The 15,165-nt window shown below is 38.2% G+C and overlaps 1 non-coding gene across 1 annotated transcript; it reads right to left on the bottom strand.

Annotated features, from left to right (window-relative positions):
- Positions 1 to 1,723: 1,723 nt before the first annotated feature.
- LOC127076910 (small nucleolar RNA R71) lies at positions 1,724 to 1,830 on the bottom strand. Its single transcript, XR_007786925.1, has one exon. It is a non-coding gene; the product is annotated as a small nucleolar RNA R71 (small nucleolar RNA).
- Between the last annotated feature and the right edge of the window lie 13,335 nt (positions 1,831 to 15,165).

Genomic DNA, 15,165 nt, shown 5'->3' with positions numbered 1-15,165 from the left:
TTTATAACACTAAGACTATATTATAATCTGTAAAAGTGGTAATCCGTCACATCGAGGGGTTATCGCATCTTAGTGAGATTGAGTTGGAGCACTTTGATTTTGCTGTCGTCTTTATCTTCGGAGTCAAAGGTTTATTTTCCTTGTACCAAATTTAAAGCCTCCGTTTGGAGCAGGTTCTAATTTAATCGATTTTATTTATTTTACTTGTCATGCTTTACTTTATTTAATCTTTTGACACGCTTTACTTTATTTAATTTCTTGTCATGCTTTACTTTATTTAATTCCTGTCATTGTCTTTACTTTATTTAAATTTCTCGCAATTATCTTTATTGCTCGTTTTAATTATTTTACACGGTTTACTTGTTCTTTACGCCTTATATTCTAAAACAACTTTTCATCATGATCAATATCGTTGTGTTTGTTTGTATTACCATGTCTGGCTAAATCTTTCAAAGGTTAGAATGTAAGGATCGCGGTTAAAGAGATGTTTCACATATTGAATCTGTAGAAATTCTTTAAAGGCTGTTTTGATTTTTAATTCGAGTTTTCTGAAACAAACTTGGTTAGTTTTAACTACTCAAGGAGTGCGAAAGCACCCTGGCTTAGTTAACTAGGAATTTTTATCACTTTATGGAAAAACGATTTTTGAAACTGTTTTCGGACGCGTTGATAGATTTAAAATCAGGAAACTTCTTGGGTAAACTTTCCAAATCAAAATCACTTTTCAACTAAGTTTACGAGTCTTATTTCTTAAAAATAAGTTTACTACTTTAGCGTTCTGCGCACCTTTTATAAATGACAATAAAAGGCCTTAATTTAAGGGTAAACTCGGTTCTGAATACGCGAAAGCGACAGTTCCTGTTAAATGGATTCTTTTCAAGAGTAGAAAATATTGCCCCATAAGTAGTTCTATTTAGACAATCGAAATATCGTTTAACTGACGTGAAATACATTCAAACCTGTCTTTATCTGCACTGTATTTATTATTTCCTTTATTTACTGTTATTTTGCGACATCAATATCTCTTTTGTACCGCCTTTGATAAACATCGTAACAATAGTAATCGATAGATTGACGATTTGGTCTCCGTGGGATCGATATTCTTTTATATAACTCTGACGCGATTCGTGCACTTGCGAATAGAGCGATCAAGTTTTTGGCGCCGTTGTCGGGGACCAACTTCGTCAAATTTTGTACCCTGTTGTTACACCGTCTAGACTAAGGCATTATTAGTCGGTAAATGCGAAGAACCCGTAGTACCGAAAATTTAGTAGATCCTTTAGTGGAACCCGAAGGTTACACTCGTACACGCCTCTTACTCATCCGAATTAAGAAAGCTATGGCCGAGAATCGCGACCGGAGACCTCTTAAGGAATTTACCCAACCCTCTAACGAGGAACCTAGTTCTAGTATAGTAAACCCCCTCATTCCTGCCAAAAATTTAGAACTAAAACCATCTTTACTGCAATTAGTGCAACAGAACCAATTCGGGGGTCTTGCTACTGAGAACCTAAATCAACATTTAAAAGTCTTTATCCAACTGGCCGACACCTTTAAATCCAACGGTGCTTTACCTGATGTGATTTGTTTAAGATTATTTCCTTTCTCCCTCAGGGATAGAGCACGTTCATGGTTGGGTTCACTTCCAGCTAACTCAATAACTACCTGGGCAGACCTTAGAAGAGTATTTCTTGCTAGATATTTTCCCCCTAGTAAGACTGCTGTTCTTCAAAACCAAATAACTAGATTTACTCAAAACCAAGGAGAATCACTTTTTGAAGCTTGGGAGAGATATAAAGAGCTATTAAGAGTCTGTCCACACCATGGCCTAGAATAATGGCTGATCGTTCATACCTTCTACAATGGACTCCATTATAACACAAAGATGAGCATCGACGCTGCCGCTGGTGGCGCGCTGATGAACAAACTTTACCCTGAAGCTTGTGACCTAATTGAGGATATGGCCCAAAACCATTACCAATGGGGAACTGAACGAGCATCAGTAGAGAAAAAGGAGACCCAAGGTGGAATACATGAGATAAGCTCTATGGACATGATGCAGGCGAAAATGGACGCTTTAGCCCTTAAGGTCGGACATATTTCTACAAACACTAACACCGCAGCGGTAGTCCACACAAAGTGTGAACTTTGTGGATCTAAAGGATACGAATCGGCGGAATGTAACCTTTTGAACGACCTGAACACCGACCAAGTGAATTACGCCCAAGGTAACCCATTTTCAAACACTTATAACCCTGGATGGAAAAATCACCCGAATTTTTCCTATAAAAACCAAAACCCTATCCAAAATTATGCACCTCAAAGACCATAAGGTTATCAAGCCCAAAAACCAAATCAACCTATGCAAGTTGTGCCTCAGAAGTCTAACCTTAAGAAGATCATGGAGAACTTTATATCAGGCCAGACTCAGCAAAACAAAGAATTCCTAAACCAGAACATTCACGTAAACGAACTGATAACGCAATTAGGGACCAAGGTTGATCAGATAAGCACTCACAACAAGATGCTTGAAACCCAGATCTCACAGGTAGCACAAAACCAAGCCCCACAAACTACACCTGGAGGAAAATTCCCTAGAAAACCTCAACTCAACCCTCGAGGTCAAGCTAACGCGATCGCATTACAAAGTGGGACCACTTACAAAGGGCCTCATAATCCAGCAATGAGCGAGTCCAAAGCTTCTAAAGAAAATATACCTACAAACCAAGGAGAAGAACTAGTGGAACTCGAAAAACAAACCGACCAAGAAGGAGAAGCCAAGGATAAAACTTACAAACCACCACCCCCGTACAAACCACCAATCCCATATCCGCAAAGACTTAAACAAACCAAAATCAATAACCAATACCAAAAGTTTATAAAAGTAATAGAGAAGCTTCATGTAGAGATTCCTTTCACCGAAGCCATCACCCAAATTCCATCTTATGCCAAATTTCTCAAAGACATCTTAACCAACAAGCGTAGGCTTGACGATCCCAAACCCTTGGAATGCAACTTTATTTCCGAGAATAGACTTGCTAAGAAGGAGAAAGACCCTGGGAGTTTTTCTATACCTTGCATTCTAGGGAGTCATGTGATCGACAAAGCTTTCCTAGACTTAGGCGCTAGTGTGAGTTTAATGCCCTTAGCTGTGTGTAAAAGGTTAAACTTAGGAGAATTACAACCAACTAAGATGTCCCTCCAATTAGCTGATAGGTCTGTTAAGTACCCTGTAGGCATTTTAGAAGACATCCCAGTTAGGATCGGTCAACTTTATATCCCAACAGACTTTGTGGTCATGGATATCAAGGAAGACGGCGATATCCCTATCCTTTTAGTTAGACCATTTTTATCAACAGCCAGAGCTATAATAGATGTTAAAAGAGGAAAATTAACTTTCGAAGTAGGGGATGAAAATATAGAGTTTATTCTTTCAAAGTTCCTGATGGCACCAATCATAGGAGATGCATGTTACGCGATCGATATCATAGATGAATGCATAAGGGAATTTGATCAAGAAGAACCTGTGATCGAACCATTTTCAAAACCGAATGAAAAGGATGATGAGCTAAAGGAAACGGAACCTCACACTAATGAATGTTTGGATCTTACTCCATCCTTTTCACCAAATTCTCAAAAGCCAGCTCAAGAACTTAAGGAATTGCCCAAGAACCTAAGATACGAGTTTTTGGATAAAGAAATAAACCGCCCAGTAATAGTTAGTGCCACCTTAAACCAAGACGAGACAAACCAACTCTTGAATGTTTTATGAAGATACCCCTCTGCCTTAGGATACAACATCTATGATTTAAAAGGTATAAGCCCATCCGTGTGTATGCACATGATCTCACTAGAGGAAGATTCAAAACCTTCCAGAGAACATTAGAGAAGAATCGACCCTGTAATGAGTGAGGTGGTAAAGAAGGAAGTCCTTAAACTGCTAGAAGCTGGTATAATCTATCAGATCTCCGATAGTAAATGGGTAAGTCCTGTACATGTGGTACCCAAAAAGGGAGGCATCACAGTCGTGCAGAACGAGAAGGGAGAGCATGTAGCTAAACGTATAGAAGGCGGATTGCGTATGTGCATAGATTATAGGAAGCTCAATAAGGCAACTAGGAAATACCATTTCCCCCTTCCATTCATAGATCAAATGCTTGAGCGTCTTGCCAGACACTCTTACTTTTGTTATCTGGATGGATATTCTGGATTTTTCCAAATACCCATACACCCCAAGGATCAAGAAAAAACAACCTTCACCTGTCCTTACGGAACGTTTGCTTACAGACGAATGCCGGTTGGACTCTGTAATGCGCCAACTACTTTCCAACGTTGTATGATGTCAATCTTCGCAGATTATCTCGACGGAGTTATGGAAGTATTTATGGACGATTTCTCGGTATGTGGGTTCGACTTTGAGAATTGCCTCACTAATCTTGAGAAAATCCTAGAGAGATGTGTAGAAGTTAACCTTGTGTTAAACTGGGAGAAGTGCCACTTTATGGTTAAAGAAGGCATAGTGTTAGGACATATAATATCTGAAAGAGGCATTGAGGTCGACAAAGCAAAGATAGAAGTTATAGAAAACCTTAACCCTCCTAAGACAGTTAGAGAAGTCTGTAGTTTTCTTGGACACGCCGGTTTCTACCGACGCTTCATCAAAGATTTCTCTAAAATAACAAAACCCCTGACCGGCCTTCTGATGAAAGATGTTGAATTCATTTTCAACAAAAAATGTATCGAAGCCTTTAATCAGTTAAAACAAGCACTAATTTCAGCACCCATTTTACAAACTCCAGATTGGACTCAACCATTTGAAATAATGTGTGATGCTAGCGATTTCGCTATAGGATCTAAGATTATAGTCTATACAGACCATGCAACTATTTGTTACCTTCTTAGCAAAAAGGATGCGAAACCTAGATTACTCAGATGAATCCTTTTGCTACAAGAGTTTGACTTAGATATTCGAGACAAAAAAGGAACAGAAAACGTAGTTGCTGACCATCTTTCCAGACTAGAGCATTTGAAGCCAGACCATTTACCTATAAATGATGATTTCACCTATGAAAGATTGATAGCCAAGTTAGATACCGTTCCCCTTGAACCTGATAGAGACAACTTTGGGACAGTTTCAGAGATTAGCAGAGTACCATGGTACGCTGATTTTGTGAATTATCTAGCCACTGATATCATACCACCTGACCTCAATTATCAACAAAAGAAGAAGTTCTTTAAAGATATAAGACATTTCTATTGGGACGAACCACTCCTTTTTAAAAGAGGAACAAATAACATCTTTCGACGTTGCGTCCCGGAAGAAGAAGTTAGAAATATCATAGAGCATTGTCACTCTTCACCCTATGATGGACATTCAAGCACATCCAAGACATATGCTAAGATCCTTCAAGCTGGTCTTTATTGGCCAACACTATGGCGTGATGTCCATACTTATATTGTCCAATGTGACCGGTGCCAGTGCGCTGGAAACATCTCAAGACGCGATGAAATGCCTTTGAAGAACATCCAAGAAGTAGAATTATTTGACGTTTGGGGTATTGATTTCATGGGACCTTTTCCATCTTCAATGGGAAACAAGTATATTTTGGTAGCCGTTGACTATGTGTACAAATGGATAGAAGCTATGGCCTCACCCACTAATGACACAAGAGTAGTCATCAAGATGTTTAAAAATAATATTTTTCCCAGATTTGGAGTACCACGACTTGTCATAAGTCATGGTGGATCACATTTTATATCCAGGATATTTGATAAACTCTTAAGAAAGTATGGAGTAAAAAACAAAGTAACAACACCATATCATCCCCAGACTAATGGTCAAGTGGAAGTATCTAACAGAGAGATTAAGCAAATCTTGGAAAACATTGTTTCAATGTCCAGAAAAGATTGGTCTGAAAAACTAACAGAAGCATTGTGGGCTTACAGAACTGCTTACAAACCCCCTATTGGAACTACACCATACCAGTTAGTCTACGGGAAGTCATGCCACTTACCTTTTGAACTCAAGCACAAGGCATATTGGGCCATCAAGACCCTGAATTTGGATTACCTAGCATCTGGCGAGAAGCGAATCCTCGATATCCACAAATTGGAGGAACTTCGCCAGAACGCTTACGAGAATGCCATTATATACAAAGAAAGAACCAAAGCATGGCATGACAAAAGGATTGTAAAAAAGGACTTTAATATAGGTGACTCTGTTCTCCTTTTCAATTCGAGATTACGACTTTTTCCAGGTAAGTTGTGTTCGAGATGGACAGGCCCCTTTAAGGTTTCCAAAATCCTAAAATCTAGAGCAGTTGAAATCCGGAACAATTCCTGTAATCTGTTTGTGGTAAATGGACAAAGACTGAAGCAATATCAAGGAGGTGACATCCCCACAAAATGCCCTGGCCATACTCTGATCGACCGTCCGGTTCCTACCTCTGATATATAAAGTTCGAATCGGCAAGCTAACGACGTTAAACAAGCGATGCATGGGAGACGACCCATGATTTCTTTTCCTCTGGTTTGCTTTTACTATTTCAATTTACATTTTCATTTGTTTTATTTTTATATATATATATATATATATATATATATATATATATATATATATATATATATATATATGTTTAGACTAATATTTATAATATTTGCGATTTCAGGTGTTCTCTGTTTTTAACCTAACTTTTCAGGATGGAGAATTTCGACACTATGCTAGTGATCTTTCGTGACCTAGTTCAGGGGCAGCGCTACGCCATGCTTTCCCAGCGTCCAATGCTGCCCACCAGATATCCTGATTCAAGTTGCATGGAAGCATTAGGCATTGAACCTAGTGTCAGGAATTTGTTCAATCAATTGCAATGGGATGAGCATACTGATGCGATGCATGTGACTTACAGGAACCTCACTTTGGAGTTCTTGAGCTCGCCAAACTACGAGCCCTATGTTGGTCACGCTAGTGATGGTGGCTACATTAATTTCAGGTTGTTTGGGACAGAATACACCTTCAACCAGAAGCGTTTCGGTGACTTACTTGGATTTCAGACTGCTTATGATGCCTCATCTGAGCTCCCCATGAGCTATTTTCTGAGTAGAGGCATTTAGAAGTTTTGGAGTGACATTACATGTGGAGGTAGCCCTAAGCCTTCCACCCAAATATCTAACAAGATTCATAATCATGCTTTTAGATACTTTCAGATGGTTATTGCCCACACCTTCCTGGGGAAGAGTGACACTGATACACATGTAAGTGCTGAAGAGATTTTCTTCATGTACTGTACCACTCAATCACGCCCAATAGATTGTGGAACTTTTCTGATTGAGAGTCTCTATCTTAATGCTTGCTCCGCTGTGAGCCCTATACACGTTGGAAGCACGGTGACTCATATAGCCTCCGCCCTAGGACTTCATAGAAAACTATTTCACCTCACGTCTTACTGCAACTATACTTTGATGGATATTGACTTCTGTCTGGACTGTGACCTCATGAGGAGATCTTCCTTCCAACCGGATCAATACAGGCTCTTGATCGAGGGTGAGACTATTCATTACTTTACTTTACCGGACCCTCAGGTAACTTGTGTTTATGATCAGGCCAACTGGGCCTATGCCATAGAAGGCCAAGGCGAGACAGTAGATGAGTAGAGAATCGCACCTACCAGAATCAAAGTCCTAACTAATAATCCAAATCTTCAGAGTCCAAGCATGCATTCTGAGCTGGTTAAGCTCCGTATGGAGATAGCCCAGCTCCGCCAGGAGCTCGCTGACGTTGCTTTGCAGGTCGAAGTGTCAGATGCTACACATGCCACTGAAGCCGATATACTGAACAATGAGATCGCCGACCTCCGACACCAGATCGCAGAGCTCCGAGGATACGAAGTCGAGGAGACTCCACTATTCCCTGAGCATTGATGATATCCCCGACAGAGAGATGCCGTTTGATTTACCTATTTCCCATTGTTTATTAGTTATGCTTGTTTTTATTGTTCTTTTTGACTTTATGCTTGCTTTTTCTTTCCTAGGATCTCTCAACCCGTGACTTATTACTAACTCTTCACACACACACACACGTGTATATATATATATATATATATATATATATATATATATATATATATATATATGCATTGTTATTATTATATTTTTATGTCCATTTTATTTTATTTTATTTTATTTTATCTCACTTTACTATTTTATTTTATTTTGTCAAGCTTAAATAAAAAAACAGCATACCATAGAAACCTATGTGCACCCCCTTCTTGCAAAAATGAAGACAAAAAGTTGTGGCCCAAGAAGCAATGAACAAATCCAGCCCAACCAATTCCGAAGCCATGGCAGGCGCCATAAGCCTTATGGCGGGCGCCATGAGGTCTGAACATTTAACGGGACAGAATCCCCAATTTCACCATTTTCACCTTCTTCAACCTCTCAAAACCCATTTTCTCCTCCTTCCAACTCCACTAAAGTCCACGAAAAATCTCAACTTCCTCATTTTAACTCCAAGCCATTACCATTTCCAAACTTCACTCATCCATTTCTCCCCCAATAACCCACAAAAACTCCATTTTTCACTTCCTTTCCATAAACAACCATTTTTCTCTTCACTCACCATCAATGGCCGAAATGGAGTTCAACAACATCATTCTTCGCGGAGGAAAACCCAGAGAGCGACAAAACAAAATTTTACAAAAATTGCAATCACGGGAAATTCTCGCTACCAGGTATGTAGATGAAGATTGTTTGTATACTTTAGGGATGTACCATAGTGTTTTTCATATGCTTGATACTTTAGGATTACATGATATTTTTGCTAATAAAGCATCCACCTATGATAGGCTAACTAGGGAATTTTTGAGTTCCCTAATTTATATTGTTTACCCAGGCACTGCTAGCACGGTTGGTACTGTTTGTTTTAGAATGTTTAATGTGGAATACGAGTACACTACCGATGCCTTAGCAGGTTTGTTAGGAATACCTTACGGAGAGGGTGCCATCTGTGAGACACCCTTAGATGCTGAATGGGCACTCAAAGCATTTACTTTTTGGAATAGATTATCAAATGTCGATGTCACTTCCTTTGAAGGAATTTTAGCTTCCAATATTCATAACCCGACCATCCGTATTTTTCGATATCTTTTGGCATGTACCATTTTCGGTCGGGAGAGTTCTAATAAAGTAAATGCTCGCGAGTTGCTATTTTTACAGGGTTGCCTCACTAATCGAAGGATCAATCCTGTTCCTTTTATGCTTGCACATATGTCCGCCATTCTTAAAAAGGGAGGAACCATTTCTTTTGATGGTTTAATTACTTCTATTGCTAGAGCGTTAAATCTCAACCCTGAGTTAGCCACCTTAGAACCACTCCCTCACCACACCATTAACTTAAATTTTTTGAAGGATATGATATTATGCAAGGTGCGGCGAACAAGTGGTTATAACCTCATGATCCATGGTGTAGCTATACCCAGTGTTGTTTTACCTTGCTCTCAGCGTACATATGTGCGACATGTAAGGAACTGGATGTATGATCTCGATGCTCCACCTTTTACCGGTCCTTTGCCACCTAATGTTCTTATGGACGATGAGCAAGGGACCGATGATGAGTATGACCAGCGCGACCAGTCACCTGCTCATGATATTCCTACTGCATCACCTGCACACATTGCACCTTCTTCTTCTGACCATTTTGCAGGTACCACTCCCGATTTTTACATCACCAAGGAGATGTGGCGCAAGCACCTGGCTCGAGAGGAAAGGCGTGACACCCTTCTAAATACCATAAACCAATAATTAACAGATAATATGAGTTTTATGGTAGCCTCCCAGCAGCGTAGTGAGCAAGCACATTGGACTATCACTGAGTCCTTACTTGCGATCACTAATGAGCAGCATCGCCAGTGACAGGCTACTGAGTGTCACTTCGCACTTATCGAGGCCAACCAAGGGTCTCTCTTAGGTCGCTCTAGGCAGTTGCAGGAAGGACTTAGTACTCATAGCAGGCGTCGTCGACCCAGGCATCCTGACCAGGGCGGTGACGGTGACGGTACCGATGATCACCCATAATTCTCTCTCTCTCTCTCTCTCTCTCTCTCTCTCTTCCAGGTTACTCCTACCCTATCTCATATCGAAACATTGAGGACAATGTTCGGTTTAAGTGTGGGAGGAGATTTTTATCGCTTTCCTTTATTTTTAGTATGTTTTGTGTGTTTTAGTTGTTTGCTTTTTCTTTCAATAAATAACATGTGTTTGACGAGTCATTTGTGTAGTGTATCCGTACTTCTCCCATTTCTTTAACCTTACCAAAAAAAAAATTGTGAGCAAAGAAAATAGTGTATCTTGAATATTCAGGCTATAAGACAGGTTTATGACGGGATGTAAAAGACTTGGGAAAACTTTTTTTAAAAATCGATATTGTCTTAACACCGTAGGCTTCATGATTATAAGAGTCAATCCCGATACCCCATATGTTGTGGCCCTAATTTTTGTTCCAAATAAGTATTTAAGTAGTTTATCCTTGCAGCCAGCTCCGGCTTAAGCATGCTCTACGTAGGGGACCAATGAAAATAAGTGAATGATCACCAAAATTCCTGCTTTGTTCTCTAGTTGTATGAAAACTCGGGCTAGGTGACTCTCACACGATCATTTAACCCAGCAAAATAAAGACATTTGCGAAACATGTAGAAGAAAAAAAAATATAATAATATGCCTATTGTTGGTTGGTTCAGAGGTATCTGATGCTGAACTTGGTAGGGTGGATTACGATCCAATCCCCCACAACTACAAATTGGGTTAAATAAAGGGGTTACACCAACTTATGTACCAGAGCCACATGCTTAAGATCATAATCACTAACCGACGAGTATGTACGGATAACAGGCTTAATGTGATTGCACCTGAATGAAAAGGACTTGAAGAAGATGAAAAGAAGGCCTAGGTATGATGGGGTGATGTGGATTGATTTGTATAGGAACGAAGCCTATGACCGCATTTTGCGAGAAGTGTCACTACAATATCCTTAGTTCTATTCGTTAGTACATATCGATACATTTCTTCAATGAACTTATAAGCCTTTTTGCCTTGAATTAACTCTGGTTGATACTTTTTTTCTTGTATGAGCTATAAAGAGTTTGGCTTGAGGACAAGCAAAGGTTTAAGTGTGGGAGAATTTGATCACACTGAATCACGCCGTATTTTTGACTCGGATTTCACATGTTTATTAGGTCTTTATTATCATTTTGCTTGTGTTATGCTCTCTTTTATGTTGTTTTCAGATATTTAGCTCTTTCGGGACCTTTTTAGAAGAAACGAAGCAAAAAGACCAAAAATTAGGGTTTTTCGGCAAATATTGTACACATGGCGTTATGCATGGCGACCGCTAAAGGAGAAGCCATGACACATCAGCCCTCAACCAGGAGGTAACCGCCACGACCCCATGAACTTTCCCATTCACACACATGGTGGGCGCCATGAAGGGGTGGCGGGAGCCACCTTTGCATTTCACGTTCCCACTAAGGAGAAGTTGAAGGGCATCATGGTCTTTGCAAGCTGCTGAATTCCTCTATAAATAGGTCGTTCTAGTTCATTTCCAAATGATCCAACTTAGTTTACAACACTAAGACTATATTATCACCTGTAAAAGCGGTAATCCATCACATCGAGGGGTTATCGCACCTTAGTGAGATTGAGTTGGAGCACTTTGATTTTGCTGTCGTCTTTATCTTCAGAGTCAAATGTTTATTTTCCTTGTACCAGATTTAAAGCCTCTGTTTGGAGCAGATTCTAATTTAATCGATTTTATTTATTTTACTTGTCATGCTTTACTTTATTTAATTTCTTGCCACACTTTACTTTATTTAATTTCTTGTCATGGTTTACTTTATTTAATTCCTGTCATTGTCTTTACTTTATTTAAATTTCTCGCCATTATCTTTATTGCTCGTTTTAATTATTTTACACGCTTTACTTGTTCTTTACGCCTTACATTCTAAAACAACTTTTCATCATGATCAATATCGTTGTGTTCATTTGTATTACCATGTCTAGCTAAATCTTTCAAAGGTTAGAATGTAAGGATCGCGGTTAAAGAGATGTTTCACATATTGAATCTGTAGAAATACTTTAAAGGCTGTTTTGATTTTTAATTCGAGTTTTCTGAAACAAACTTGGTTAGTTTTAACTATTCAAGGAGTGAGAAAGCACCCTGGCTTAGTTAACTAGGAATTTTTATCACTTTAAGGAAAAATGATTTTTGAAACTATTTTCGGACGCGTTGATAGATTTAAAATCAGGAAACTCCTTGGGTAAACTTTCCAAATCAAAATCACTTTTCAACTAAGTTTACGAATCTTATTTCTTAAAAATAAGTTTACTACTTTAGCATTCTGCGCACCTTTTATAAGTGACAATAAAAGACCTTAATTTAAGGGTAAACTCGGTTCTGAATACGCGAAAGCGACAATTCCTGTTAAATGGATTCTTTTCAAGAGTAGAAAATATTGCCCCATAAGTAGTTCTATTTAGACAATCGAAACATCGTTTAAATGACGTGAAATACATTCAAACCTGTCTTTATCTGCACTGTATTTATTATTTCCTTTATTTATTGTTATTTTACGACATCAATATCTATTTTGTACCGCCTTAGATAAACATCATAACAATAGTAATCGATAGATTGACGATTTGGTCTCTGTGGGATCGATATTCTTTTATATTACTCTGAAGCGATTCGTGCACTTGCGAATAGAGCGATCAAGAAGTCGGTCAGAGCTTTGCGCGCCCTAGCTAAGGAGGATCCAAAGATCCCTAGTGAGGCTCAACTGATCGTCATTCTAGCTTTACGACCTCTGTAGCGGTAAACTCATGACCATTAAGCTATGGATAAACTTAACATCAATAAAACCAGAGTCGCTACCGCGCTTTTATTGTTTCCAAAGGAAAAGGGAAAAGTACGAACACAACCCAAAGATAAGAAGTTTTCAAATCAAAACTAATAAAATGCCAGAGATTATAGGTAAGGGGGTTGGTTACATAGAGGGAAGGTGTTAGCACCCAAAGTGTCTTAGGTACTCCTAGGGAACCCTTTTTTATGTGCGTATGTGTTTTTGGTATAAAATATGTTTGAGAAAAATAGAGTGTGGGGTGAGAAAAGAATCTCTTAATTATATTTTTGTGTTTGACAAGACCTTCGGACTTGCGCCTACGTACCAACATAAAAATGAGGGATCAAAACCTCGTAGTTCGTGGTATCAATTTCAAAACGAGTGGATTGCTTTTAATCAAAATTTAAGTTTAAAAGAGGCAGAAAGGGCCCAAAAGTTTGTATGGGTGTTAGTTCTTTTTGTCTTTTGAAATTTTAAGTCAATATGATTAGATTTATTTACAAGTTTGATTTAAGAAGAGAGTTTAAAAATGCAATGGCATACGGCCAAAGTTTCTAATTTGAAATAAGGTCTAAGTTTTGAAATTACAAGCAAAGAAGGTTTTTGCTAAGGGGAAGAGATTTTGAAATTTAAGAAATGGGAGGAGATGAAGAGGCTAACCTAAGCATAAAATTAAGAGTTAAGAGTTGAAAAGATCTGATCAATGGGGTGCAATCCAACAGACAATAATGTCGTTTGAAAACCCATTTCCCTTTGGACTTTGAATCAAGCAATAATCAGTAAACAATTAGCAATATTAGACATCATGGAGATCAAGGCATCAAATCAATATGGCCACATCCAAGCAAGAAAATCCCATAGCTAGCAGTCTTCTTTGTCTTTTCATGTATCAGATGAAATACTCCTTGATTAAGTCAGAGTAGAACATTAGGCATGAGGTCAAAATAACAGTTGCATCAAGACCATGTAGCAGATGAATTCAAGTGGATCCTAATACTTGCATCAGATGAAAGCTCAAATTACAATAACTTGGTCTCAGAAATGTTGGCATTGGCCAAGTCCTTTTGTATGTGGAATGTTGCCTAATCCTAAGTCCAAAAGTTCAGATCAAATCCAACAGTCCACACAAACATTTTTTAGGGTTTTTGTTGTTTATTAGGTATTTTAAGGTCTTAAGACCATGAGCACAAACAAAATACACCAACAAATATATACAATCATAATATATGGCTCAAGTGAGCAAAGTGAAAATGGCATAAACATAAACAAGTTAAATGATATGTAAATGACAATGAATGGTAAATGACTAAAAATTAAATTGCATAAAGTAAATGACTTGAAAGTAAAGCAAAGTTAATAAGAGTTAGTCAAATGTTAGTCAAAGTTAATTATATGTTAGTGGTGTTTTGCTTTTCAATTGATTAAGTCATTCTTTGGAGAACACTCAACCCTCTATTCACAATCATGGATCCTTGAACCAAGACATCTTCCAAAGGAAGCAAAAAAGGCCAAGTTTCCATACAATGCCATGAAAGATGGGAGACTTACAATCTCACTTACTAGAATGTTATGCCTTTAGGATCAAATTTAGCTCTGTGTTAAGCAATCGTAATTGGACTTATGTAGAAGTCACAACTATCTGAGGTCGGACAATAAAAATTTAGGTGCTAATGCATGTTAGAGATTTGGTATAATGAACCATAATCCTAAAGTATACCACACACTAAAAGAAAATATCAAAATGGATGGACCTATCTCATTCATACTTGTATTGGTTCATCTAACACAAGGTTATTGATGAACCAATTAGCCTTAGGATCTTGAGATTTCATTGGTCAATGAGAGGGATGAGAAAGAATGGGATGAAGATGAAGAGGGAGGGGAGATGAGAGAAACACAAATTGGTCATGGGAGAGATTTTATCAAATTAAAATCATTCATTCATATTGGGAGATGAAATGTACATTTCATCAATCCCCTAAATCCAATGATTTTAATCTAACAAAAGTCAAATCAACCTTGACCAAGGCCCAAACAAATAGTCAAACTTCACAAGACCATAAAAATGGCTCAACATAATTTTTACACAATTAATCAATTAAAGATCAAATTAAAAATACATTTAAATTCAATTTAATTTGGTCAAAACCTAAATCTCTTCAAAATACCAAATAAATGGCCACGAGAATTATCCTAGGTCAAACAAGGTCAAAGGACCTTAGACAAAAATTTTCAGGATTTTTGAAAAGTCATAAGTATTTTTAAACAATTAAAAATA

Source organism: Lathyrus oleraceus, chromosome 4 (assembly GCF_024323335.1).
Source record: "Lathyrus oleraceus cultivar Zhongwan6 chromosome 4, CAAS_Psat_ZW6_1.0, whole genome shotgun sequence".
Classification (NCBI taxonomy): Eukaryota; Viridiplantae; Streptophyta; class Magnoliopsida; order Fabales; family Fabaceae; genus Lathyrus; species Lathyrus oleraceus.
The sequence above is the reverse complement of the archived record's forward strand: the minus strand, read 5'-3'. Positions and strand labels throughout refer to the sequence as shown.